Source organism: Macaca nemestrina, chromosome 15 (genome assembly GCF_043159975.1).
Source record: "Macaca nemestrina isolate mMacNem1 chromosome 15, mMacNem.hap1, whole genome shotgun sequence".
In the NCBI taxonomy this organism is placed as follows: domain Eukaryota; kingdom Metazoa; phylum Chordata; class Mammalia; order Primates; family Cercopithecidae; genus Macaca; species Macaca nemestrina.
The window spans coordinates 22,959,102-22,984,921 of NC_092139.1; the positions used below are offsets into that span (position 1 = coordinate 22,959,102).

The 25,820-nt window shown below is 40.4% G+C and overlaps 1 long non-coding RNA gene across 1 annotated transcript in view; it reads right to left on the reverse strand.

Moving 5' to 3' along the window:
- The window catches only part of LOC105496370 (uncharacterized), a 187,416-nt gene extending 161,611 nt beyond the window's left edge, over positions 1-25,805 (reverse strand). Inside the window, exon 1 of the long non-coding RNA XR_011614321.1 lies at positions 25,666-25,805. This is a non-coding gene — a long non-coding RNA (uncharacterized lncRNA). The remainder of the gene's footprint in view (positions 1-25,665) is intronic.
- Positions 25,806-25,820: the final 15 nt, after the last annotated feature.

Consider the following 25,820-nt stretch of genomic DNA (forward strand, 5'->3'; position numbering starts at 1 on the left):
ACGGAGTCTCACTCTGTCACCCAGGCTGGAGTGTAGTGGCATGATCTCGGCTCACTAAAACCGCTGCCTCCCAGGTTCATGCAATTCTCATGCCTCAGTCTCCCAAGTAGCTGGGACTACAAGTGTGCACCACCATGGCTGGCTAATTTTTTGTGGTCTTTTTGTTTTGTTTTTTAGTACAAAGGGGTTTTTGCCATGTTGCCCAAGCTGGTCTCGAACTCCTGAGCTCAGGCAATCTGCCTGCCTTGGCCTCCCAACATCTCTGTATTTTTATTTTTTCTTTAACATAGGCATGATCCCCACTCTCATGGAGCTTTATAGTAAGATGTGGCAGATTTAAACAACCAATTACATAATTTTTCATCAGAATCAGGATAATTTTCTTTATCTGTTAAACACCATTTCTTTGGAGAAATTTTCTTGGACACCCCAAGATGAGATTAGATCAGCCTGTTACAAACTCTTCCCCCCAGCACTCGCCATAATGGGGTGCTTTGCACAGTTGAGGAGTCTGGGGTAGTCCTGCACTACAAGTTGTTTCTTCTGCGAACATCTTAACAAGTTAATATGGATTCTAAAGGCCAGTCTGTGACCTCCACATCTGTGTTTGCTCACTTTGTGAATCAAATATAGCACCTAGCTGAGAGGGCAGCAAATATTATTGGCAGAGTGAATGAATAATCTAGGTAAATGAATTAAGATAATGAGAATAAACAGCATGTGAAAGATGATGGAGAAATGCCAGAACTTGGGAATGGATTTTTATATTGGGACAGAGGTGTGTAATAAGAAGTCAAAGAGGACCTCTTGGGTATTTGGAATCTGGGGGTCCGGGAGCCAAATCTGTAGAGTTCTTAAGGAATTGGGATGGTAGAATAGAATTTTTCAATACTCTGCCCATAATCCTCCAGATCCCCTTACCATTTTGTGCACAACAAGGGACACACCTGCATCTCTATCAGAGGCCTGCCTGCAGGGTATGCCACTTTGCTCACTGTATTAGTCAATTTTCATGCTGCTGGTAGACATACCCAAGACTGGGTAATTTATAACGAAAAGGAGGTTTAACTGACTCACAGTTCCACATGACTGAGGAGGCCTCACAATCATGGAAGGAGGCAAAAGGCATGTCTTACATGGCAGCAGACAAGAGAGAATGAAAACCAAGCAAAAGGGTAAATCCCTTATAAAACCACCAGATATCATGAAACTTATTCACTACCCTGAGAACAGTATGGGGGGAAATTCGCTTATGATTCAATTATTTCCCACCAGGTCCCTCCCACAACACATGGGAATTATGGGAGCTACAATTCAGGATGAGATTTGGGTGGGGACACAGCCAAACCATATCACTCACCTACCTGGCCCATAGAGCAGCCCTCCACTAATGATTGATGGACATGGGAGTATAAATACCTCAGCTCTCTCACCCTTTGTCTGGGATAAATCTGAGATGTGTGTTTTAAAAGGTTTCTCCAAGTTTTCCCCAATGGGATTAAGTTCCAGTTGCCCACTGTGGTAGCTGGATTAAGCATTCATTATTTGCTGCCTTTCTCTCCCTGAATTACCTCCCTCCTTATCTACTCATGTTCCTTGCACCTGCCAATAGAATGTTAGTCCTTGAATCCTTGGATCAAACATTCGAGGCTGCTCTTGGGAAGCTCCAAGTGGGTTGTGAGCAAAAAACTCCTAGGACAAGAACTATGCTCCAGCAAGACACCTCCTGCAACCCACACAGGAGAACTGGAGGAAACCACTTCTGCCCTCCTGCCTGCATTACCCAGTGTTTCCTTGTCCCACTCTGCATGAGATCCCAGCTCTGAGGATTCCAAAGTGTCCCAAATGTGTGTGGTTTTGCTATTTATTTCACAGGATACAGAAGCTATTTTTATTTTATCTCTTTCCTGACAGTTGCTTTGTTTTAATGGACTGCCCTTTCGCCTGTGCATAATTCTTCTCCAAATTAAATTCTCTTCTCAGCCCAGCATAATGCACACTGGGCTGTCAGCTCATTACTTTTAAATCCTCCCTTATTCTGTTTATTCAACGGTTTAATTAACTGTGAATTGCTATGTAGGCAACAGGGAAAAGCCCACCCCCACCACCCCCACCCCCCCGCCAGGTGGCTATGTGGCTCCACTCTGCAAGGGAAGAGAGGCAATACAGTCTTGTGGGAAAAGGCTAGAAGGTGAGATGAGAGCATCAAGATTCTAATCCTCTCACTACTACTTTGAGTGTTTCATTTATTCACTAAAGATTTGTTAAGTTGCTGCTGTGTGTTTGTCATTATTCTAGGTGTTGGAGTGGTGAGAGAGACAGGGGCTCTGCCTTCACAGAGTTTACAGTCTGTCCGTGGAAACAGATGAGCAAGTATCTTAACTATCTACCGCTGTATAGAAAATTATGCAATACTTGTTTCAAGCAACAATACACATTTGTTATCTCTGACATTTTTAACTCCATATCTCAAATGGGATCGCCAGTTGGTCAGGAACTCAGGAGTAGCTTGGCTAGGCAGTTTTGGCTTGGAGTCTCTCATGAGATTGCATTTGGAGCCACCTCTGGGGCTATAGTGATCTAAAGGTTTGTTGAGGCTGGTGAATCCACTACCAAGGTGGCTTATTCATATCGCCCACAAGTTGATGCTGGAGGTTACTAGGAGACCCAGTTACTGCTAATGTGGGCTTCTCCATTGGATATTTGAGCATCCCCATGGCATGGCAGCAGGTTTCCTTAAGCAAAGCAGAGCTGCAATGCCCTTTATAACTTAGCATTGGAAATCAAACATCACCATCTCAGCTACACTCTATTAGTCACACAGACCAGCATGACTCAATATGGGAGGAGACTACAAAATGGCATGACTACTGAGAAGTGAGGAGGCTGTCTACCACAGTAGCTAACAAATAAATAAGGCAATAATTACACATTGTGATTGGTGATGTTAAGAAAATAAAGCACTGTAGCTAGCAAGTGAGGGAATTGCAGGTTACCTCATCAAGGGGTCAGGGAAGGCCTCTTTGTAGCTGTGCAAACCAACATAAGTTCCCTAGCTTTTTAAACCCTCAGTGTCCTCATCTTTAAAAGGGGAGCAATCGTCATTCTTTACTCATAGAGTAGTTGTGAGGCTACAACTGGAATCAGAAGGGAAGTGTGGGAGAAAGGGGTGGGAGAGACTTGTTAAAGGTTAAAAAATTACAGATAGATAGGAGGAATCAGTTCTGGTTCTAGTGTTCTATAGCCCTGTAGGATTATACAGTTAGCAATCATCTGTTACATACTTCCAAATAGCTTAGGAGGAGGATACTGAATGTTCCTGACACAAAGAAATGATAAATGTTTGAGAGATTATTTATACGTTGATTACCCTGATCTGATCACTGTATGTTGTATGTATCAAAACATCACTATGTGTCCCATAAATATGTACAATTATTATGTGTCAGTTTTAAAAATTAGATAAATAATAAATTTTAGAAAAGTTCAGTTGTGATTTTGCTTTCTTTATTCAAGTAGCTACATCTCTTGGCATCCCAGGATAGGTGGGTGGCCCCAGTGCTGCCAGCTTCTGAAAGGAAATCCTAAAAACATCTTGGCAGAAATCAGAGCTACTAGGACCTAGCTGAGCTACACAGCCAGGGAAAGAGAATCTCAATTTTTCTCCTGCTACCAGCTAAGAAAACACATTTGGCTTAAAAAAAAATTGTCAAGCTCTGTGTTCCGCATGAGGCACAGGTATTGGCAGGTTTGATTCACCCCTTGGGAGAAGGACATATCGTTCACAAAATATCAGCCAAGTTGGTGCTGGGCAGGGTAAAAAAAATCTTGGAACTCACAATTCTGAATGTAAAAGAGAAAGGCACAGCTGGATTTTTTCACTTTTCCCCACTCTGTCTTGGGCAGGAAATGAGAGGCACGATCCACTCCTGGAGCTCACTCTGCTTTATTTTGCCTGCTTCTGTATATATCCAAGCTTCCATCTCATCAGCAAAAGGAAGCAGCTTGACCACCGGCAAAGATAAAAAATATGATGATACATAATAATGCTTGAGAGGATATAAGAAATGGGCAACATTCTATAGGACTGAAGGGAGCAAAAATTGGTTTAACCCTTCTCAGGGGTTGGGGGCAGGAGGACGAATTGATAATCATGGCAATAATTTAGAGGAACCCTTTTTAAAAAGCATACCATTGAAGAACAATCTCCCACTGGAGTTTATCCTGATAAATAAAGATGTGCTCTGGGGCGGAGCAAGATGGCCGCATAGGAACAGCTCCAGTCTCCAACTCCCAGCGCGAGCGACACAGAAGACCGGTGATTTCTGCATTTTCAACTGAGGTACTGGGTTCATCTCACTGGGGAGTGCCGGACGATCGGTGCTGGTCAGCTGCTGCAGCCCGACCAGCGAGAGCTGAAGCAGGGCGAGGCATTGCCTCACCTGGGAAGCGCAAGGGGGAAGGGAATCCCTTTTCCTAGCCAGGGGAACTGAGACACACAACACCTGGAAAATCGGGTAACTCCCACCCCAATACTGCGCTTTAAGCAAACAGGCACACCAGGAGATCATATCCCACGCCTGGCCGGGAGGGTCCCATACCCACGGAGCCTCCCTCATTGCTAGCACAGCAGTCTGTGATCTACCGGCAAGGCAGCAGCGAGGCTGGGGGAGGGGCGCCCGCCATTGCCGAGGCTTAAGTAGGTAAACATAGCCGCTGGGAAGCTCGAACCGGGTGGAGCTCACAGCAGCTCAAGGAAACCTGCCTGTCTCTGTAGACTCCACCTCTGGGGACAGGGCACAACTATACAACAACAAAAGCAGCAGAAAACTCTGCAGACGCAAACGACTCTGTCTGACAGCTTTGAAGAGAGCAGTGGATCTCCCAACACGGAGGTTGAGATCTGAGAAGGGACAGACTCCCTGCTCAAGTGGGTCCCTGACCCCTGAGCAGCCTAACTGGGAGACATCCCCCACTAGGGGCAGTCTGATACCCCACACCTCACAGGGTGGAGTACACCCCTGAGAGGAAGCTTCCAAAGCAAGAATCAGACAGGTACACTCGCTGTTCAGAAATATTCTATCTTCTGCAGCCTCTGCTGCTGATACCCAGGCAAACAGGGTCTGGAGTGGACCTCAAGCAATCTCCAACAGACCTACAGCTGAGGGTCCTGACTGTTAGAAGGAAAACTATCAAACAGGAAGGACACCTACACCAAAACCCCATCAGTACATCACCATCATCAAAGACCAGAGGCAGATAAAACCACAAAGATGGGGAAAAAGCAGGGCAGAAAAGCTGGAAATTCCAAAAATAAGAGCGCATCTCCCCCGGCAAAGGAGCGCAGCTCATCGCCAGCAACGGATCAAAGCTGGACGGAGAATGACTTTGACGAGATGAGAGAAGAAGGCTTCAGTCCATCAAACTTCTCAGAGCTAAAGGAGGAATTACGTACCCAGTGCAAAGAAACTAAAAATCTTGAAAAAAAAGTGGAAGAATTGATGGCTAGAGTAATTAATGCAGAGAAGGTCATAAACGAAATGAAAGAGATGAAAACCATGACACGAGAAATACGTGACAAATGCACAAGCTTCAGTAACCGACTCGATCAACTGGAAGAAAGAGTATCTGCGATTGAGGATCAAATGAATGAAATGAAGCGAGAAGAGAAACCAAAAGAAAAAAGAAGAAAAAGAAATGAACAAAGCCTGCAAGAAGTATGGGATTATGTAAAAAGACCAAATCTACGTCTGATTGGGGTGCCTGAAAGTGAGGGGGAAAATGGCACCAAGTTGGAAAACACTCTTCAGGATATCATCCAGGAGAACTTCCCCAACCTAGTAGGGCAGGCCAACATTCAAATCCAGGAAATACAGAGAACGCCACAAAGATACTCCTCGAGAAGAGCAACTCCAAGACACATAATTGCCAGATTCACCAAAGTTGAAATGAAGGAAAAAATCTTAAGGGCAGCCAGAGAGAAAGGTCGGGTTACCCACAAAGGGAAGCCCATCAGACTAACAGCAGATCTCTCGGCAGAAACTCTACAAGCCAGAAGAGAGTGGGGGCCAATATTCAACATTCTTAAAGAAAAGAATTTTAAACCCAGAATTTCATATCCAGCCAAACTAAGTTTCATAAGTGAAGGAGAAATAAAATCCTTTACAGATAAGCAAATGCTTAGAGATTTTGTCACCACTAGGCCTGCCTTACAAGAGACCCTGAAGGAAGCACTCAACATGGAAAGGAACAACCAGTACCAGCCATTGCAAAAACATGCCAAAATGTAAAGACCATCGAGGCTAGGAAGAAACTGCATCAACTAACGAGCAAAATAACCAGTTAATATCATAATGACAGGATCAAGTTCACACATAACAATCTTAACCTTAAATGTAAATGGACTAAATGCTCCAATTAAAAGACACAGACTGGCAAACTGGATAAAGAGTCAAGACCCATCAGTCTGCTGTATTCAGGAGACCCATCTCACATGCAGAGACATACATAGGCTCAAAATAAAGGGATGGAGGAAGATTTACCAAGCAAATGGAGAACAAAAAAAAGCGGGGGTTGCAATACTAGTCTCTGATAAAACAGACTTTAAACCATCAAAGATCAAAAGAGACAAAGAAGGCCATTACATAATGGTAAAGGGATCAATTCAACAGGAAGAGCTAACTATCCTAAACATATATGCACCCAATACAGGAGCACCCAGATTCATCAAGCAAGTCCTTAGAGACTTACAAAGAGACTTAGACTCCCATACAATAATAATGGGAGACTTCAACACTCCACTGTCAACATTAGACAGATCAACGAGACAGAAAGTTAACAAGGATATCCAGGAATTGAACTCATCTCTGCAGCAAGCAGACCTAATAGACATCTATAGAACTCTCCACCCCAAATCAACAGAATATACATTCTTCTCAGCACCACATCGTACTTACTCCAAAATCGACCACGTAATTGGAAGTAAAGCACTCCTCAGCAAATGTACAAGAACAGAAATTATAACAAACTGTCTCTCAGACCACAGTGCAATCAAACTACTACTCAGGACTAAGAAACTCAATCAAAACCGCTCAACTACATGGAAACTGAACAACCTGCTCCTGAATGACTACTGGGTACATAACGAAATGAAGGCAGAAATAAAGATGTTCTTTGAAACCAATGAGAACAAAGATACAACATACCAGAATCTCTGGGACACATTTAAAGCAGTGTGTAGAGGGAAATTTATAGCACTAAATGCCCACAAGAGAAAGGAGGAAAGATCTAAAATTGACACTCTAACATCACAATTAAAAGAACTAGAGAAGCAAGAGCAAACACATTCGAAAGCTAGCAGAAGGCAAGAAATAACTAAGATCAGAGCAGAACTGAAGGAGATAGAGACACAAAAAACTCTCCAAAAAAATCAATGAATCCAGGAGTTGGTTTTTTGAAAAGATCAACAAAATTGACAGACCACTAGCAAGACTAATAAAGAAGAAAAGAGAGAAGAATCAAATCGACGCAATTAAAAATGATAAAGGGGATATCACCACCGACCCCACAGAAATACAAACTATCATCAGAGAATACTATAAACACCTCTACGCAAATAAACTGGAAAATCTAGAAGAAATGGATAATTTCCTGGACACTTACACTCTTCCAAGACTAAACCAGGAAGAAGTTGAATCCCTGAATAGACCAATAGCAGGCTCTGAAATTGAGGCAATAATTAATAGCCTACCAACCAAAAAAAGTCCAGGACCAGATGGATTCACAGCTGAATTCTACCAGAGGTACAAGGAGGAGTTGGTACCATTCCTTCTGAAACTATTCCAATCCATAGAAAAAGAGGGAATCCTCCCTAACTCATTTTATGAGGCCAACATCATCCTGATACCAAAGCCTGGCAGAGACACAACAAAAAAAGAGAATTTTAGACCAATATCCCTGATGAACATCGATGCAAAAATCCTCAATAAAATACTGGCAAACCGGATTCAGCAACACATCAAAAAGCTTATCCACCATGATCAAGTGGGCTTCATCCCTGGGATGCAAGGCTGGTTCAACATTCGCAAATCAATAAACATAATCCAGCATACAAACAGAACCAAAGACAAGAACCACATGATTATCTCAATTGATGCAGAAAAGGCTTTTGACAAAATTCAACAGCCCTTCATGCTAAAAACGCTCAATAAATTCGGTATTGATGGAACGTACCTCAAAATAATAAGAGCTATCTATGACAAACCCACAGCCAATATCATACTGAATGGGCAAAAACTGGAAAAATTCCCTTTGAAAACTGGCACAAGACAGGGATGCCCTCTCTCACCACTCCTATTCAACATAGTGTTGGAAGTTCTGGCTAGGGCAATCAGGCAAGAGAAAGAAATCAAGGGTATTCAGTTAGGAAAAGAAGAAGTCAAACTGTCACTGTTTGCAGATGACATGATTGTATATTTAGAAAACCCCATTGTCTCAGCCCAAAATCTCCTTAAGCTGATAAGCAACTTCAGCAAAGTCTCAGGATACAAAATTAATGTGCAAAAATCACAAGCATTCTTATACACCAGTAACAGACAAACAGAGAGCCAAATCAGGAATGAACTTCCATTCACAATTGCTTCAAAGAGAATCAAATACCTAGGAATCCAACTTACAAGGGATGTAAAGGACCTCTTCAAGGAGAACTACAAACCACTGCTCAGTGAAATCAAAGAGGACACAAACAAATGGAAGAACATACCATGCTCATGGATAGGAAGAATCAATATCGTGAAAATGGCCATACTGCCCAAGGTAATTTATAGATTCAATGCCATCCCCATCAAGCTACCAATGAGTTTCTTCACAGAATTGGAAAAAACTGCTTTAAAGTTCATATGGAACCAAAAAAGAGCCCGCATCTCCAAGACAATCCTAAGCCAAAAGAACAAAGCTGGAGGCATCACGCTACCTGACTTCAAACTATACTACAAGGCTACAGTAACCAAAACAGCATGGTACTGGTACCAAAACAGAGATATAGACCAATGGAACAGAACAGAGTCCTCAGAAATAATACCACACATCTACAGCCATCTGATCTTTGACAAACCTGAGAGAAACAAGAAATGGGGAAAGGATTCCCTATTTAATAAATGGTGCTGGGAAAATTGGCTAGCCATAAGTAGAAAGCTGAAACTGGATCCTTTCCTTACTCCTTATACGAAAATCAATTCAAGATGGATTAGAGACTTAAATGTTAGACCTAATACCATAAAAATCCTAGAGGAAAACCTAGGTAGTACCATTCAGGACATAGGCATGGGCAAAGACTTCATGTCTAAAACACCAAAAGCAACGGCAGCAAAAGCCAAAATTGACAAATGGGATCTCATTAAACTAAAGAGCTTCTGCACAGCAAAAGAAACTACCATCAGAGTGAACAGGCAACCTACAGAATGGGAGAAAATGTTTGCAATCTACTCATCTGACAAAGGGCTAATATCCAGAACCTACAAAGAACTCAAACAAATTTGCAAGAAAAAAACAAACAACCCCATCAAAAAGTGGGCAAAGGATATGAACAGACATTTCTCAAAAGAAGACATTCATACAGCCAACAGACACATGAAAAAATGTTCATCATCACTGGCCATCAGAGAAATGCAAATCAAAACCACAATGAGATACCATCTCACACCAGTTAGAATGGCGATCATTAAAAAGTCAGGAAACAACAGGTGCTGGAGAGGATGTGGAGAAATAGGAACACTTTTACACTGTTGGTGGGATTGTAAACTAGTTCAACCATTATGGAAAACAGTATGGCGATTCCTCAAGGATCTAGAACTAGATGTACCATATGACCCAGCCATCCCATTACTGGGTATATACCCAAAGGATTATAAATTATGCTGCTATAAAGACACATGCACACGTATGTTTATTGCAGCACTATTCACAATAGCAAAGACTTGGAATCAACCCAAATGTCCATCAGTGACAGATTGGATTAAGAAAATGTGGCACATATACACCATGGAATACTATGCAGCCATCAAAAGGGATGAGTTTGTGTCCTTTGTAGGGACATGGATGCAGCTGGAAACCATCATTCTTAGCAAGCTATCACAGGAACAGAAAACCAAACACCGCATGTTCTCACTCATAGGTGGGAAGTGAACAATGAGATCACTTGGACTCAGGAAGGGGAACATCACACACAGGGGCCTATCATGGGGAGGGGGGAGGGGGGAGGGATTGCATTGGGAGTTATACCTGATGTAAATGATGAGTTGATGGGTGCAGCACACCAACATGGCACAAGTATACATATGTAACAAACCTGCACGTTATGCACATGTACCCTACAACTTAAAGTATAATAATAATAAATAAATTTTAAAAAAATAAATAAATAAATAAAGATGTGCTCCAAGTCACATGTAGTTATACGGAAACATTTTTAAAATACATTATTACATGTTTAAATAAATCTGCAAGATAATATATACAGTATGATTCTACTTTTAAAGAAAAAGATACAGATTCAAACTTTTGACCAGAATAGTGATGAGGGTTCATAAACTGCCATCAGTCAATACAGACTATATTCTTTCTTTAGTGTGCATTGAAAATTTACAAAGACTGGTCATGTAGTAGGTCATAAAGACAATAAATTTCAAAGAATTGATATCATATAGCCACATTATATCATGACAACAGAACAAAATTGGAAATCAAGAAAATGCTTACTTAAATGGAAAATATTGTTTGGTGAGTTAAAAAGCACTCTTAAGTGACCCATGGTATACAGAGGAAATCACAAGAGAAATTACAAAATTCAGACAGTCCCCAATTTATAACAGTTTGACTTAATCATTTTTAGACTTTACAATGCTGCAAAAGCAATACGCATTCAATATACTCTGTATTTCAAACTGAGAAGCAATGAAAATACTGCATGCCAATCTTGTAGGATAGAGCTGAGGCAAGACATCAAAGAAAATGCACTGCCTTAAATTACCAAATAAACATGGCTTAGACTGGTAACTGTACATCAATATCTATTCTCCCTCTTTTCTATAATAATAAAACCTCTGCTTTCTAGCTACATACGTGGCTGCTCACAATAAAGACCACATTTTCTAGCCTCTCTTGTAGTTGGCATGGCCAGTGTTGAAGCTCTGGCCAAGGAGCTGAAACAGAAGTTACATGTGCAGCTTTCTGATTATGTCTTCAAATTGCCTTATTGGCAGTTTTCACTGTCCTGCTGACTGGAACACAGACATGATGTCAGCAGATTGACTATGGCATAATAAACAATTTGTCTAGTTTTTGTCCCTCCTTCCTATCACGGAGCTTAAAAAACTCTGGGAATTTCCTGGGAGATAGGAGTGTCTCTGTTACACTAATGAAGTGATTTATGGTAGAATCCTGGATAGATTCAGGATGGGGGCTGGTCACCAGGAAGATCCAATATGTAATTAGAGGGCTGGAATTTTCAGTCACCCATCCTCTGGAGAGGGAAAGGAGGGATGGAGATTGAGTTAGAATACAATCACTTGTAATGGCCAATGGATTAATCAATCATGCTTACACAATGAAACCCCAGTGAAAACTGTAGACACCAAAGGTAAGAGGAGGTGCCTGACTGGGGCACTCACCGGTGAGTTGGGCAGGTGACATACTCTAACTCCACAGGCAGAGGGCATGGAAGTGCTGCATTGGGGACCCTTCTAGATTTCTCTATGTGTATACTTTATGATAAAACTGTAATCATAAATGTAGCTCTTTCAGTGAATTCTGTGAATCATTCTAACAAATTATCAAACATAGGGCAGGGGGACTCCCAGACGGGTAACCAGTTGATTAGAAGTGCAGATAGACTGGGGCCCCCAATTGTGCCTGGCATCTGAAGTGAAAGCAGTCTAGTACAAGACTGAGACCTTAACTTGTGGGATCTGAGGCTAACTCTAGGTGGTAGCATCAGAATTATATTGCACTATGACCAGCTGGGGTGGAAATGGAATAGTGACAAACCATCCCATTTTGCCCAGCACTGAAGGGTCTCCAAGGACATGCGACTTTCAGTGTTAAAATCAGGAAAGTCCCAGGCAAACCAGGAGACATTGAGCACTGTAGTTGGCAGTGCTCCTAGGGTAATAAGGCAAGGGGAACACCTTAAGGATGGTGGAGCAAAAAGACTGAAAGGCCCTAGATCCTTCAAGATTTCATACAGCCCAAACTCCTCCTAGCAGGCCTGGACTGTCTACCTCTAGTGTCTCACATGAGAAGCAAACATTTATCTTGTGAAATCCACTATTGCTGTTGAACACATATACATCTATTTCGGTGTCTTAAAGTAGAGTGCTGAACGTAAGAAAGACAAACGGGCGTCTCATTGGAATACTGACTGTGTGAAAGGCAGTGTTGACTCAGATACAGCAGGTTGGAAAGTTGATAATCCTTGTTATGCAGCTACAAAACATTTGGCAAAACCACAATGTTTTACCTTGGAAGACAGAACATATGTTCAGAGGCTATAGTGCTATGAGAATATGTATTCTTTGAACAACGTCTCCCTTGGTGCTTGGGGCAAGCAAAAGTAATGGTAAAAACCACAATTACCTTTTCACCAAGCTATATATGTAATATATAGAGAATGTTGGTCTGCATGACTGACTTTTGTGGCTCTTAGCAAAATCCCAAAGAAGAGATATAAACTCAAGAACGTAGAGGATATTATGCTAAGTGAAATAATCTAGGCAGAGAAAGACAAGTATTACATAATGTCATTTATATGTGGAATCTAAAAAAGTCAAACTCAGAAGCACAGAGTAGAATGTAGATACCAGGGGCTCAGCGGCCGGGACTGGGGAGATGTTGATCAAAGGATACAAATTTTCAGTTAGAAAGCAGGAATAAGTTCAACAGATCTATTGTGCAACACGGTGATTATAATCAATAACCATGTATTGTATATTTGAAAATTACTGATTTTAAATGTTCTCAGCACACACAAAAAATTGATGTGTGCGAAAAAATGCCTATGTTAATTGGCTTGATCCAGTCATTCCACAATGTATACATATATCAAAACTTCATATTGTATACCATAAACACATATAATTTGTCAATTTATAAAAATAAATTTTAAAAAACTGTTTAAGAAAAAAAAAAAGCTAGCCAGTATGCTAACAGAGATGGAAGAAAATACAGCACTAAAGCACTCTCTGCCTGTCATTCACAATCTAAGTTGACCAGGAGTCTGGTTATTTGGGGCTTTTTAGAGTGGAAAAGACCAATTGCTTCTATATCCCCAAAATGCAGCTATTAAGACTGACGGCTCTGTAGTACCAGACTTAGCAGGTGGTCATACCATGGCCCCACGACATTATCAACACCTTCTTTTAAAAGATGCTCCTGCCAGAAAATTGTAGCCAGCTGGAGGAAAGGATTCAATTAATAGAAGTGTCTTTCCCACACAAGTTTTTGTTTCGGATGCGCTAGTTAGGTGCCACAAAGTTGAGAGACAGGGCAATCAGCAAGGCACAAAGCAAATTTAAAGAGTAACACAAGAATCTTCAGACTGAAGAATCTATTTCTAAACAAGAGAGCTAATTGTCAATATTTGACAAAGAATTGACTTGACATGGAACAGCAAAAAGTAGACTACAAAAGCTTTTCAATTCACAAGGAGAACCCACTCTGCATGGCCCATCCCACATGCGACCAGGAAGCATAATGCACAAGAAAGAACAGACAAAAAGATACCACCAGGAAACATAAAGGATAGTAATCTAAAGAGTTCCTCCAAAGAGGAGAATCAGAGGCCACTGGATGGGCAATGGCATTTGATTGTCATTAGCACTGGCAGTTGTGTATTCACTTTCTTCTCTATCCAAAAGGGATTTGTTATTGTTGCTTTCCTGCTCCTGCTTTGTCATTGTATATTGGGCATATGATAGGCAGATAACTTACCTTTTACATTTTAAGCCACTGTACCATGAGGAGCCACATCTAGACCTGATGGAAAAAACTGTACATTATGCAGTTATGCTAGATTTCAAATTGGATTCAATAACTGCAAGGAATTTTAGAGTGTCTCCTTTGGCACAGGAATGGTTGAGAAGATAGGTACACATGGATGTTTGGATACCAAAGGGGTGAACTGTGGCAGACACTATACCCCTTATCCAGTATCCAGTATCCTCGCTCCCATAGTAAGAGAACCCTTAATTTTTAGCTGGACATATGACTTCTCAGAATAAAAGCTAAATTGCGAGTCTCTTTTATATGGCTGTAGGACTGTTCTTACCAATGGGATACAAGCAGAAATGAGGCATGAAACCTCCAGATCATATCTTCAAGGGAGGGAAGCCCTTCTTATCCCTCTCCTCCTTCATGCTGGCTGAAGCATAAGCATAGAGATAAATTATCTTGAAGCTGGTAGACAAGAGCAATACCCCATAAACAAGAAAGTGGAAGGATCCTGGGTCCTTAAGACTTCCTCAAAGTACAGTTATCCTACCAGCTCTGTATTGCCTGCCCTCTAAATTTTCAAGTATAAAAAATTTAACTTTCATCTCTTTAAGCCATTTCAGGTCTTTGCTATAGGCAACCAAGTTTACAATGCTAATATAAGAAATGCTGAGAATAAATGAACTATGCATTCATCTTTAAAACGAGGAAGAAAACTCCAAAAACTAGAAAAAAGAATTAAAGAGTATCAATTAATGAAATATGAAAAAGTAGAAGTTTTGATAAAATGGTTTTGACCAAACAACAAAAATTTCTGATATAAAAAGGCTTGTTCTCTGAAAGTACTGATTATGTACACAAACTTATTATAACATTGATTAAGAAAAAGAAATAAGGCACAAATAATATTCTCATTAGATCATAAAATATGCTAAATTTTGTTTTTATCATAAAAATTATCACAAACAGGTTTTTGTTGACAGAAGACATAGATACAGGAGAAGTTTTTCTACAAAAATATAAATTACCAAAATTGATGCAAGGAAAAAAAAATAGGAAACCGGAATAGGCCAATACCTATTTTTAAATCTGAATCATTTGATGAAATTCTTCTCTACCTGAAAAAATGCACTAGATTCAGAGAGTTTTACAATCATATTTCACCAAACTTTAAGAAAACAGACTGTATTATATAAATTTCTGTATTATATAAATTCTTTCAGGGAAGAAGAATTTTATGAGGCTGCATTAACCTTGATTCTTAAACCAGGTATGGATAACTCATTAGTCAGCTTTACTTTAGTGATAACCCAAAATCTCAGGGGCTTACAAAAAACAAAGATTTATTCTTCATTCATATTCCATGTGGACTGCGGATCAGCTGAGGTTGTGCTCCAGGCTCAGCCCTGTCCCATGTGTTTCCACATTCAAGGGCCCAAGCTGAAGGAATATTCCTTATGTGGAACATGTCTGCTCTTGTGAAAGAGAAAAAGACCCAGAGAGTTAGCAGAATAACTGTATTGCTCCCTAAACTCTCTGCTTGGAAGAAACAAGACCCCTTCTCTACAAAAAAAAAAAAAAATTAATTGGCCAGGTATGGTGGCGTGCACCTTTAGCCCCAGCTAGCCTGGGTGACAGAGTGAATCCCTGTCTCAAAAAACAAAAACAAAACAAAACAAAACACAAAAATGTGAGATTGACACAAAGCAATGTACACACACATTGGGTCAAGCAGATTCTACTGTCAAACTCAGCAAAGGAGCATGAAGTATACCCCAGCCACCAGGAGGCATTATATGTCACACTGAGAATATGTAATCCTTTCACAGGGAAGATGTAATTAAATAATTGTGAATGATAATACAAACTTCTACAGATAGTATAAGAAAAAAATAAATTTTATTTATAAATTTTAATACAAATATTCTAAACAAAAAAGTCCACTGAATCCAATTTTTCTAAAAATTATAAAATATAGCCAAGTAGAATTTATGCTAGGAATTTAAAATGATTTTTAAAAATTTTGAAAATGTGATGCACTATATAGGCATATTAAAATATAAAGACATATGATTATCTAAATGGTTGCAGAAAAGTATTCAATAAAATGTAACAGCCAATTCTCCAATTTTAGCAAATGAGAAATAGTATCTAAAAGCATAATAAAAGCTATAGTAAAAATAAGACTTCATGGTTAAACTTCAAAAGAATTTCCATTAAAATTAGAAACAAAACACAAATGTACTACTACCCTTTCTGATCTTCTGAAGATCCTAGTCAATTCAATGGACCAAAAAAACAATACACGGTGTAAAGATTGGAAAAGTAGAATGTGAAATTATCATTATCTGCCTAGAATATGATTGCTACCCTGAAATCCCAGAGAATCTAAAAATGATTAGAATACATATTTTCATTCAATTGCTTAAGTTCAAAGTTATAAAAATTCCAGTGGTTATTTTTATACACCAAATATCACCAATTAGGAAATATATACAGGATTTAAAAAACAGTATTCACTTTTGTCAAAAAACATAAAACAACTGAGAATAAATCTAAGAAAACAAAGTGTGACATTTTATAGAGAAAATTACAAAGCATCCTTGAAACACTTTTTGGAGACCTGAATAAATGGCAAATTATAATATGGATAGGAAGGAAGATTTATAAGAATGCCAATTCTCTACAAATTAATTTATAAGTTCCACGTGATTCTAGTCAAAATCCAAATAGGACTTTTCATGGAACTTGTGTAAATATTAAAATTTTCACGTAAGAGTAAAAATCCAAGAACAGCAAACACAGCTTTTAAAAAGAAAAACAAGCAAAAGGGATTCACATGAAAAGATAGGAAAGATATTGTTAAGATGTAGTAAGTGAGGCAGTATCGTCTTGATACAAGAATAAAACCATAGTTTTTTGCAGCAGAATAGGGAACATACGAGTATGAATGAAGTACGTAAGAGCATTATATATCCATATAGCAATTCAAAGTTTGGGAATAATTTTATTTCTGTAAGGAAAAGTGTAAAATTAAAATTACACCCTTGCCTTATGCCACATAAAATTTTTTAATGAAGATGTATTAGAGACCTAAATGTGAAAAAATTTTTACATATGCCAAATATTTTTAAAAGTTGATCTCATAGAAGTAATGAATAGAACAGTGGTTACCAGAGACTGGGGTGGGGGTGAGGGGCGCAGGTTATGGAGAGAGGTTGGTCAATGGGTACAAAGTTAAATTAGAAAAGACGGATAAGTTCTGGTATCCTATTGCATAGTAGGGTGACTATAGTCAATAAAAAGGTACTGAATATCTCAAAATAGAAGAGGGGATTTTGAATATTACCATCACAAAGAAATGATATTATAAATGTCTGAGGTGATAGATATGCTAACTACCCCAATTTGCTAATTACGTCATATATACATGTATTGAAACATCACATTTCACCCAATAAATATGTAAAATTAGCTATCAATTAAAAATTAAAATACATATTTTTAGAAGAAAGTGTACACTTTTTTTGAACTCATGGATGCGAAGAATTTCTTAAACAAAAGATAACAAACACAAATCATAAAATTGTCAACCATAAAGGTTGATAAATTAAAATTAAAACTTTATGTAGCAAAAAAACAAAAAAGATACTATAAACAAAGTGAAAGGACCAAAGTAGAAAAAGCTGTTTATAATGCACATAGCCAACCAAGAATGAATACCCAGAATATGTAAAGAACATCTGCAAATCAATAAGAACATACAGAATCTCAAATACGATCCCTAAATCAGAAGTTACACTGGCATCTGCTCGAAATTGCAAGTGCTAATTTTTGACCAAGCTATTTCTCACTCTGACACCTGTACACTGCAGCACAATGAAGTTCAATTTGCTGGAAGCTGATAAATGCCCATGTCAATCAGGAGTGGACAGAGGTCTATGATAAGATTTGAAATGGAGTATTTTGGGGTTTCTGGAGGACAGGCTGAGATAGAACAACCAGATATGGGAAATGAGAAAGCAGTGAGGAAGGCGTGGTTAAAATAAATTAACAAACAAGTAAACTCAAACTCCAGAGAAAGGCGTGAGAGCAGGCATATTGACAGAGGGAAATGGTGATAAATAAGTACACCAGGGTAACCCTGCCCCAAACCAGGGTGAGAAAACTGGCTGAGCAGTAGCACCACAAGGAGACATTCCAGAGTCTGAGTCTACAGTGAAGTCAACATGGACCAACAGTGAGATGTCACTATCAAAGACTAATGCCACCTAAGCTATATATTTAGGAGTAGCCTGTCCTTAGGAAGGGAGATTAGAGCTATCATCTTCTCCTCAATAAGAAGAACATACTTGGAAATGGTGCTCTACACAAAGGATACCAAATAAGATAAATCCCCCAAAATTCACATCAAGACACATAATCAAACTGTCAAAAGTTAAAGACAACGGGAAATGGTGCTCCATTCCAGGCCACCCACTATGTACAGTAAGGACACCTAAGAAAATTGATTGTCCCATCGATAAAAGGTTAAAAGTCATTCTGTTGAATGAATATGTGTTGAAAACCTACTACTCATTCATCAAAATACTGGGTGCTAGGTTTACAACAATGACCAAGACATGTACAGCCTCCACCCTTACAGGTTGGGGTGTGGTAGAAAGGGGTCAAGTGGAGAGCAAGTTAAACGATACTTGATTGGAATTTGTGCTATTTTATGATAGGAATTATAAAGTGCTATGAGAATACAAGGAAAGGCAATGGATCAGTCAACTTACACAAAGTTTTGTGGAAATTGCAAAACATTCCCAGATTCTAATTGCTTGTAACCATAAATATTTAGTTCTCACTCCACTGTTGCCCACTGTGACTCAGCTGTGGCTCCTTCCACCTGTTCTTCATCCTAGGACCCAGAATGGAGGATGAGCCTCTATGCCATCCTGTTATTATTAATTCTTGCTGTTGTTTCTTTTTTATCTGTACAAATTTATGGAGTACATGAGAAGTTTTGTTTCATGTATATAAGGTATATTGGTCAAGTCAAGGTATTCACAGTGTCCATCACCTGAGTACTACACATTTTTTTAAGTATAGTCACTCTACTCTGCTGTCAAACAATGAATTTATTCCTTCTATCTTACTGTATGATTGTACCTTTTAACCCAGATCTCTTCATCCTCCCCCATCCCCCAACTCACTTTTCCAGTCTCTGTTATCCATCTTTCCAGTCTCTACCTCCATGTAATCAAATGTTTTGCTCCACATATAAGTGAGAACATGCAATATTTGTCTTTTCATGCCTGGCTTAGTTTGCTTAAGATAATAGCCTCTGGTTTCATCCATGTTGCTACAAATGACATAATTTCATTCTTTTTTATGGCCAAATAGAATTCCATTGTGTGTATATACCAGATTTTCTTTATCCATTCATCCATTGATAAACACTTAGGTTGACTTCATGTCTTTGCTATTGTGAATACTGCTGCAATAAATACATGAGTGCAGGTATCCCTTTGATATATTGATTTCTTTTCTTTTGGGTAGATATCTAGGACTGGGATTGCTGAATCGAATGGTAGCTCTATGTTTACTTTTTCAAGAAATCTCCACTGTGCTTTTCACAATGACTATACTAGTTTACATTCCCACCAACATTGCATAAGAGTTCCTTTTTCTCTGAATCCTCACCAACATGTTATTTTTTGTCTTTATAATAATAACCATTCTGGCTAGAGTAAGATGATATCTCATTGTGGTTTTAATTTGCATTTTCCTGATGATTAGTAATGTCAAGCATTTTTTCTTCTACTTGGCCATTTGTATGTCTTCTTTTAAGAAAGTCTACTCATGTCCTTTACCTGCTTTTTAATGGGATTATTTGGTTTTCTTCTGTTTCTTGTATATTGGGGATATTAGTTTCTCCCATTGGGTGAATAGTTTATAAATATTTTCTCTCATTCAACAGGTTGTCTCTTTACTCTTTATTATTTCTCTTGCTGTGCAGAAGTTCTTTAGTTTAGTCACATTTATCTATTTTTTGTTTTATTGTCTGCGCTTTTGAGGTCTTCATCATGAATTCTTTGTCTAGACCAATGTCCAAGAAGAGAGCTTTCCCTGAGTTTTCTTCTAGTCTTTTTATAGTTTCAGGTCTTACATTTAAGTCTTTAATCCGTTTTGAGTTGATTTTTGCATGTGGTGACTGATACGGATCCAGTTTCATTCTTCTGTATGTCAGCCTGTATGCTAATCTCGTGTCAGAGGGAAAATCACAGTAGCAGAACCATGCAATGGCTCTTAATCTAATAAAAAGTGACATACATTCCTTCTATCACATTTCATTGGACAAAGCAAGTCACAAGGCTAGCTCCTGTGACAATTGAGTAGAAAGTAAAATCTTCCTGCAAGGATCATTCCAGTGAGGAGGAACCCAGAAGGAAGAGGCAGCAAGTATTTCAAAAATTAAAATCAGGCCAAGCGCGGTGGCTCACGCCTGTAATCCCAGAGCTTTGGAAGACTGAGGCGGGCAGATCACGAGGTCAGGAGATCGAGACCATCCTAGCTAACACGGTGAAACCCCATCTCTACTAAAAATACAAAAAATTAGCTGGGCATGGTGGTGGGCACCCGTAGTCCCAGCTACTCGAGAGGTTGAGGCAGGAGAATGGCATAGACCCGGGAGGCGGAGTTTGAAGTGAGCAGAGATCGCACCACTGCACTCCAGCCTGGGCCACAGAGCGAGACTCCACCTCAAAAAATAAATAAAATCGATCACAATGTAAGAAGAAAAAATGCATGTGATATGGTTTGGCTCTGTGTCCCCAACCAACTCCCAGTGTTGGGGAAGGGACCTGGTGGGAGGTGATTGGATCATGTGGGTGGATTTCCCCCTTGCTGTTCTCATGATAGTAAATGAATTCACACAAGATCTCACAAGTGTGTAGTGCTTCCCCCTTAACTCTGTCTCTCCTGCCGCCATGTGAATACCATGCTTGCTTCCCCTCCACCTTCTGCCATGATTGTACACTTCCTGAGGCCTCCCAGACATGCCTCCTGTACAGCCTGTGGAACTGTGAGTCAGTTAAACCTCTTTCCTTGTAAATTATCCAGTCTCAGTTCTTTATAGCAGTGTGAGAATGGACTTTATAGCATGTGTTCAGCAAAAAAACAAATACATTCATGCTCCTGGCAACAGTATGCATAATAGCCAACAATTGGAAACAACTGAAATGTACATCAAGCATAGAATGATCAATAATATGACATATTCATACAATGGATCATAGGGTGGAATAACACATGAAGGAAAAAATAATCTACTGCCACCTGCACCAACATGGATGAGTGCAAGGAGCCAGACACAAAATGTGAATACTGTATGATGCCAGGTATATTAGGTTTAAAAGACAGCAAGAATCTATGGTGATAGCTGCCAGAACAGCAGTTGCTTTTGAGAAGTATATACTAAAGGAAATATGAGGGAGCTTTTGTGACGGTGAAGATGTTTTATAACTTTGAGTTATTATATAATAAAAATGGGCCTAATTTACTGTATGCAGGGGAGGGAGGAAATGAGGGAGAGAGAGAGGAAGAAAGAGAAAGAGAAGAAAGGAGGGAGGGAAGGAGAGAGAGAGAGAAAAAGAGAGAGAGAGGAAGGAAGGGAGGGAGGGAGGGAGGAAGGGGAGGGGAGGGAAGGGGAGGAGAGAGGAAAGGGAGGGAAGGGGAGGAGAGAGGAAGGGGAGGGAAGGGGAGGGGAAGGGGAGGGCAGGGGGAGGGGAAGGGGATGGGAGGGGATTGGGGAGGGGGGTGGGAGGGGGATGGGAGGGGAGGGGGAGGGGAGGGGGAGGGGAGGGGAGGGGAGGGGGAGGGGAGGGGAGGGGAGGGGAGGGGAAGGGGAGGGGACGGGAAGGGGAGGGGGGGAGTGGAGGGAGGAAAGTTTGGTTACATCACAGAGCCCTAACCTAAAGAGTTGGGTAGCCACTCAGTGGAGGCTTGCCAGATGAAGTTACTCCAAAACTCAGAACTGAAAAATTAGCAGAAGTTATTCAGGTAGATAAAAGGAACAGATTCTAGGCAGAGGGACCCATCTACATGAAGCCTTGGGACCAGAGAAGTAATGTCATAATCGAGATGTTAAAATAGTTTCTAAACGGTTAGCATGTCAATTGCCAAGAGGAACGCTGGAGCTGTGACTGGAAAGAGCCAGACATTGCAAACCTTCAGGGGTATGCTAAAGATTTTCATTGTTTCTATGAAGGGCACTGAGAATTTGCTGAATGGTTTTAAACAGGAATATGGCATGGTCATATTTTCATTTGGAGAGGACTGCTCTGCTGACAGTAAAACTGAAGTGGAAAGGGCAAAATGGCAGTGAGGAAGCCAGCTAGAAGGCTGCTGTAGTCATCGAGGCCAGAGAAGAGGAAGATTAAAAATAGAGCCATTGATACTAATTTCCACAAGGTCATTTGTCCTATTTTCCATGCTAAGTGATCATGGAAGTAAAGAGAAGAAACCAGACTCAAGAGATATTTAGGAGGAAGAATTGATAGGACTGCAAGATGTCATTTGATGAATGGCTAAAGAATCCAGGGTTTTTTCATTTGGGAGGAATATGCAAAGGGCCAGCTCAAATATGAAGGGCTGTTGTATGGAAGAAGAAGCAGAGATGCATAGGTAAAACCAGAGTCAATGGGTGAAGTTACAAAGAAGTGCTCCCATCTCTCTCTACTCCCCAGTCAGAGAGCATAAAATCACTAGATACAGCAATGAAACTAAGCAGAGATTAGATTATTACCTTGCAAGAATTCTGTGGAGAAGAGCCAGACCTCAGGTATAGGTGGGCCAGCTGACCTCTGAGGTCCCAAGATGCTAAAACTGTAACAACATTTGTCTCCTTTGAGGCTCAATCTTGTAACACTTCAGGTCTGGTCTCTGATTATGTATGCCACAACTTACACACTGTGATTTCGGCTCACTGCTTAAAATATTCCCATCACCCCAACCTGTTTTAATTCCTGTATTTCCAAGAACTTGTCAGGGTATCCTGTAATGACTTTTTTCTGCGTTCTGCAACCCCCTCAAGCTGAATTCCTTCTAGATCTGGGATCATGTCAGAACTGTTTAATTTTATTTGTCAACTTGATTGAGCTAAGGAATGCCCAGAAAGCTGGTAAAACATTATTTCTGGGTTTGTCTGTGACGGTGTTTCCAGAAGAGATTAGCATTTGAGTCAGTAGACTGAGTAAAGAAGGTCTGCCCTCACCAATGTGGTTGGGCATCATCTAATTCACTGAGGGTCCAGGTAAGACCAAAAAGACAAGGAGGAAGGGCAAATTCACTCTCTTCACTTGAACTGGGTCATCTATCTTCTGGCACCATTGGACATCAGTGTCCCTGGTTTTGGATCCTTTGGACTTGACTGGGACTTACCCCATTAGCCGCCCAATTCTCAGGGCTAAGGGCTTGAACTACAATGATAACATGAGCTTTCCTGAGCCTTCAGCTTGCAGATGGCATTTCGTGGGATTTCTCAGCCTTCATAATCATGTGAGCTAATCCATCATAAATCTTTTTCTATTTAACCTATTTATATAGCCTATTGGTTCTGTTTCTCTGGAGAACCCCGACTGATACAATGTCTGACTCATTTCTATTTCTAACAACCTATCACATGGCCAGGTGCTGAGTAGAGGAGCAGACACTTGAATAAGAGACAGGACTTGGAAGTGTGGATTAGAAATCAGAATTACATAAACAATTGTTGAATATGAGAGTTGAGGAGCTTATCCAGGGTGAGAATAGAAAGGGTGCCAGATTCACCTTCAGAGGCGCCTTGCTGCATCCCAGCCCATCTTCTACTGCTGCCTGATCCTGCTTCCTTCCCTTCCCTTCGACAGTGGTTGATCCCAAAGGCATTCTTCAGTAAATTTCCAGCATACTATCTCCATCTTGGAAGCTACTTTCTATGAAACCTGAACTGCAATCAATAGTGTCAGCCACAGATAAATAAATGAATAAAAGAAGACAGGCTGACAGCCTCAATGGGCAACTGGCGCTCAACTGCTTCTGAGACCCTCTGAAGAGCCATTAGAATGTGCCTCAGAATTGTCCCATCAGAACACAAAGAGGCAGAACATTTGTCCACCAACTCTGATAACCTGTTGCTCAGGGGTTGCATCTGGGATGCTAACACCCCATACACATCTGAGTTGTGCCTGAACAAGGCTAAGCAGGCTTCCGAAGTTTTGAAGAAAACAGTAAAGAAATATCACAGCACAACTTTGATGTGTGACAACTAAATGACAGGGAACTGTCTACACTGGCACTCCTAAAATCAGGTAGGCTAAAGGGATGCAGCGTAGATTATCACAGGAACCTGTTAAATTTATCATTTTTCTTTTTGGTGATAATTGTCCTTCAAAAAGGACCAGTCATTTATTTCTTGAATGTCTCCTAGAACACAATATACACTTAAAACAAAAATTAAGAACTTACTTTAAAAAAAAAAAAAGAGTGAAAATAGGACTGAGCCCTTGGTAGGAAATGTGTTTTTAATATTCAACACCTCAGTGGGAAGTGCAGGTCTCAGTTCCTCTGACTGACAGCTCCTAATGACAGCAATAAACTAAGGTGCCCCCATGAGCCAAACAGATGTTCTGAGTTGACAAAGGAAGCCCAAACACTGCCCCCAGTTGATGTCACTTCTGTGTTTTATAATTGCTGAACGCTGTTTACATGTCTGAGCTATACCATGCATGTGCTTTATCACCAAAGAAATGGATGTACAGACAACAAAAACAGGCAGGCTGATAAAACCAGGAAAAGGGCATCATCAATGTGCAGATGAAGGTAGATGAAGGCTTTCTAACTGCTTCACTAAAATACTTCAAAGCAAATCCAGAATGAACTGGAGTAGGGGAGAGGGGAGGTGGTGTAGAGAGAGCAAGAGAGTGAAATTCAGGTTAATTACTCCGGTTACTATGGTAGCAACCCAGAAGAAGCCAAGTTAGACACACATTCAAGGTGAATCCCAAACAGGGCCATGCGCTTTCCTTCACCAAGTAGCTGGGAGCAGACAGTGATTTAACAGATATAAATTTCATTGTTAACCCACATTACTCCAAAGATAATCTTCCTCGATCAGTTCAGGGCTGTAACAGCACAAGTGTTATCTGAATCTGAATCAAAAAAATCTCTTACCCATATCAACACTGGCCATTTTTTCAGGATGGTCAATTAGGTGCTATCTTGGTTGGGGTCCGCCGGAAGCTGACCCTGAGATAAAGATTCAAGCGCAAGTAGTTTCTTTGTGAGGGTAGGGGCATGGGGGACGGAGAGTGACTACAGGAAGCACTGGCACCAGTAGGAGAATGGTGAAATCAAACAGAAAGGGGAAGGCAGCCAAAAAAATGGTGTCTTATAAAGCAAGTTTCCACTCCAGACAACCAGAACATAAGCCTACTGGGGAACTCTGGGAGCCAGTTTAGAACATGCGCTTTATATCTACTTTTAGAACTGAGGTTGTTAAAACCACCCCCTGCCCTGCTCTAGTGTGCCCAGCACTAAACACACAAGAAACAGATGTCAGTTACCCCAGCTGGAGGTGGTATTCATCAGGGTCCCAGCAGGAAATGAATTCACCCCAAATGCTTTAAATGAGGAGACCTTAATCAAGAGGCTACTTACAGAAGTGGGCCTCACAGTTGAGCAGGCATCAGAATCACCCGGAGAGCTTGTTACTAAATAGATGTCTGGGCCCTGCCTCCCATAGTTTCATGGAGTGAATGGTCCTAAGAAGTTGCATTTCCCACAAGTACCCAGAGTATGCTGATGCTGCTGGT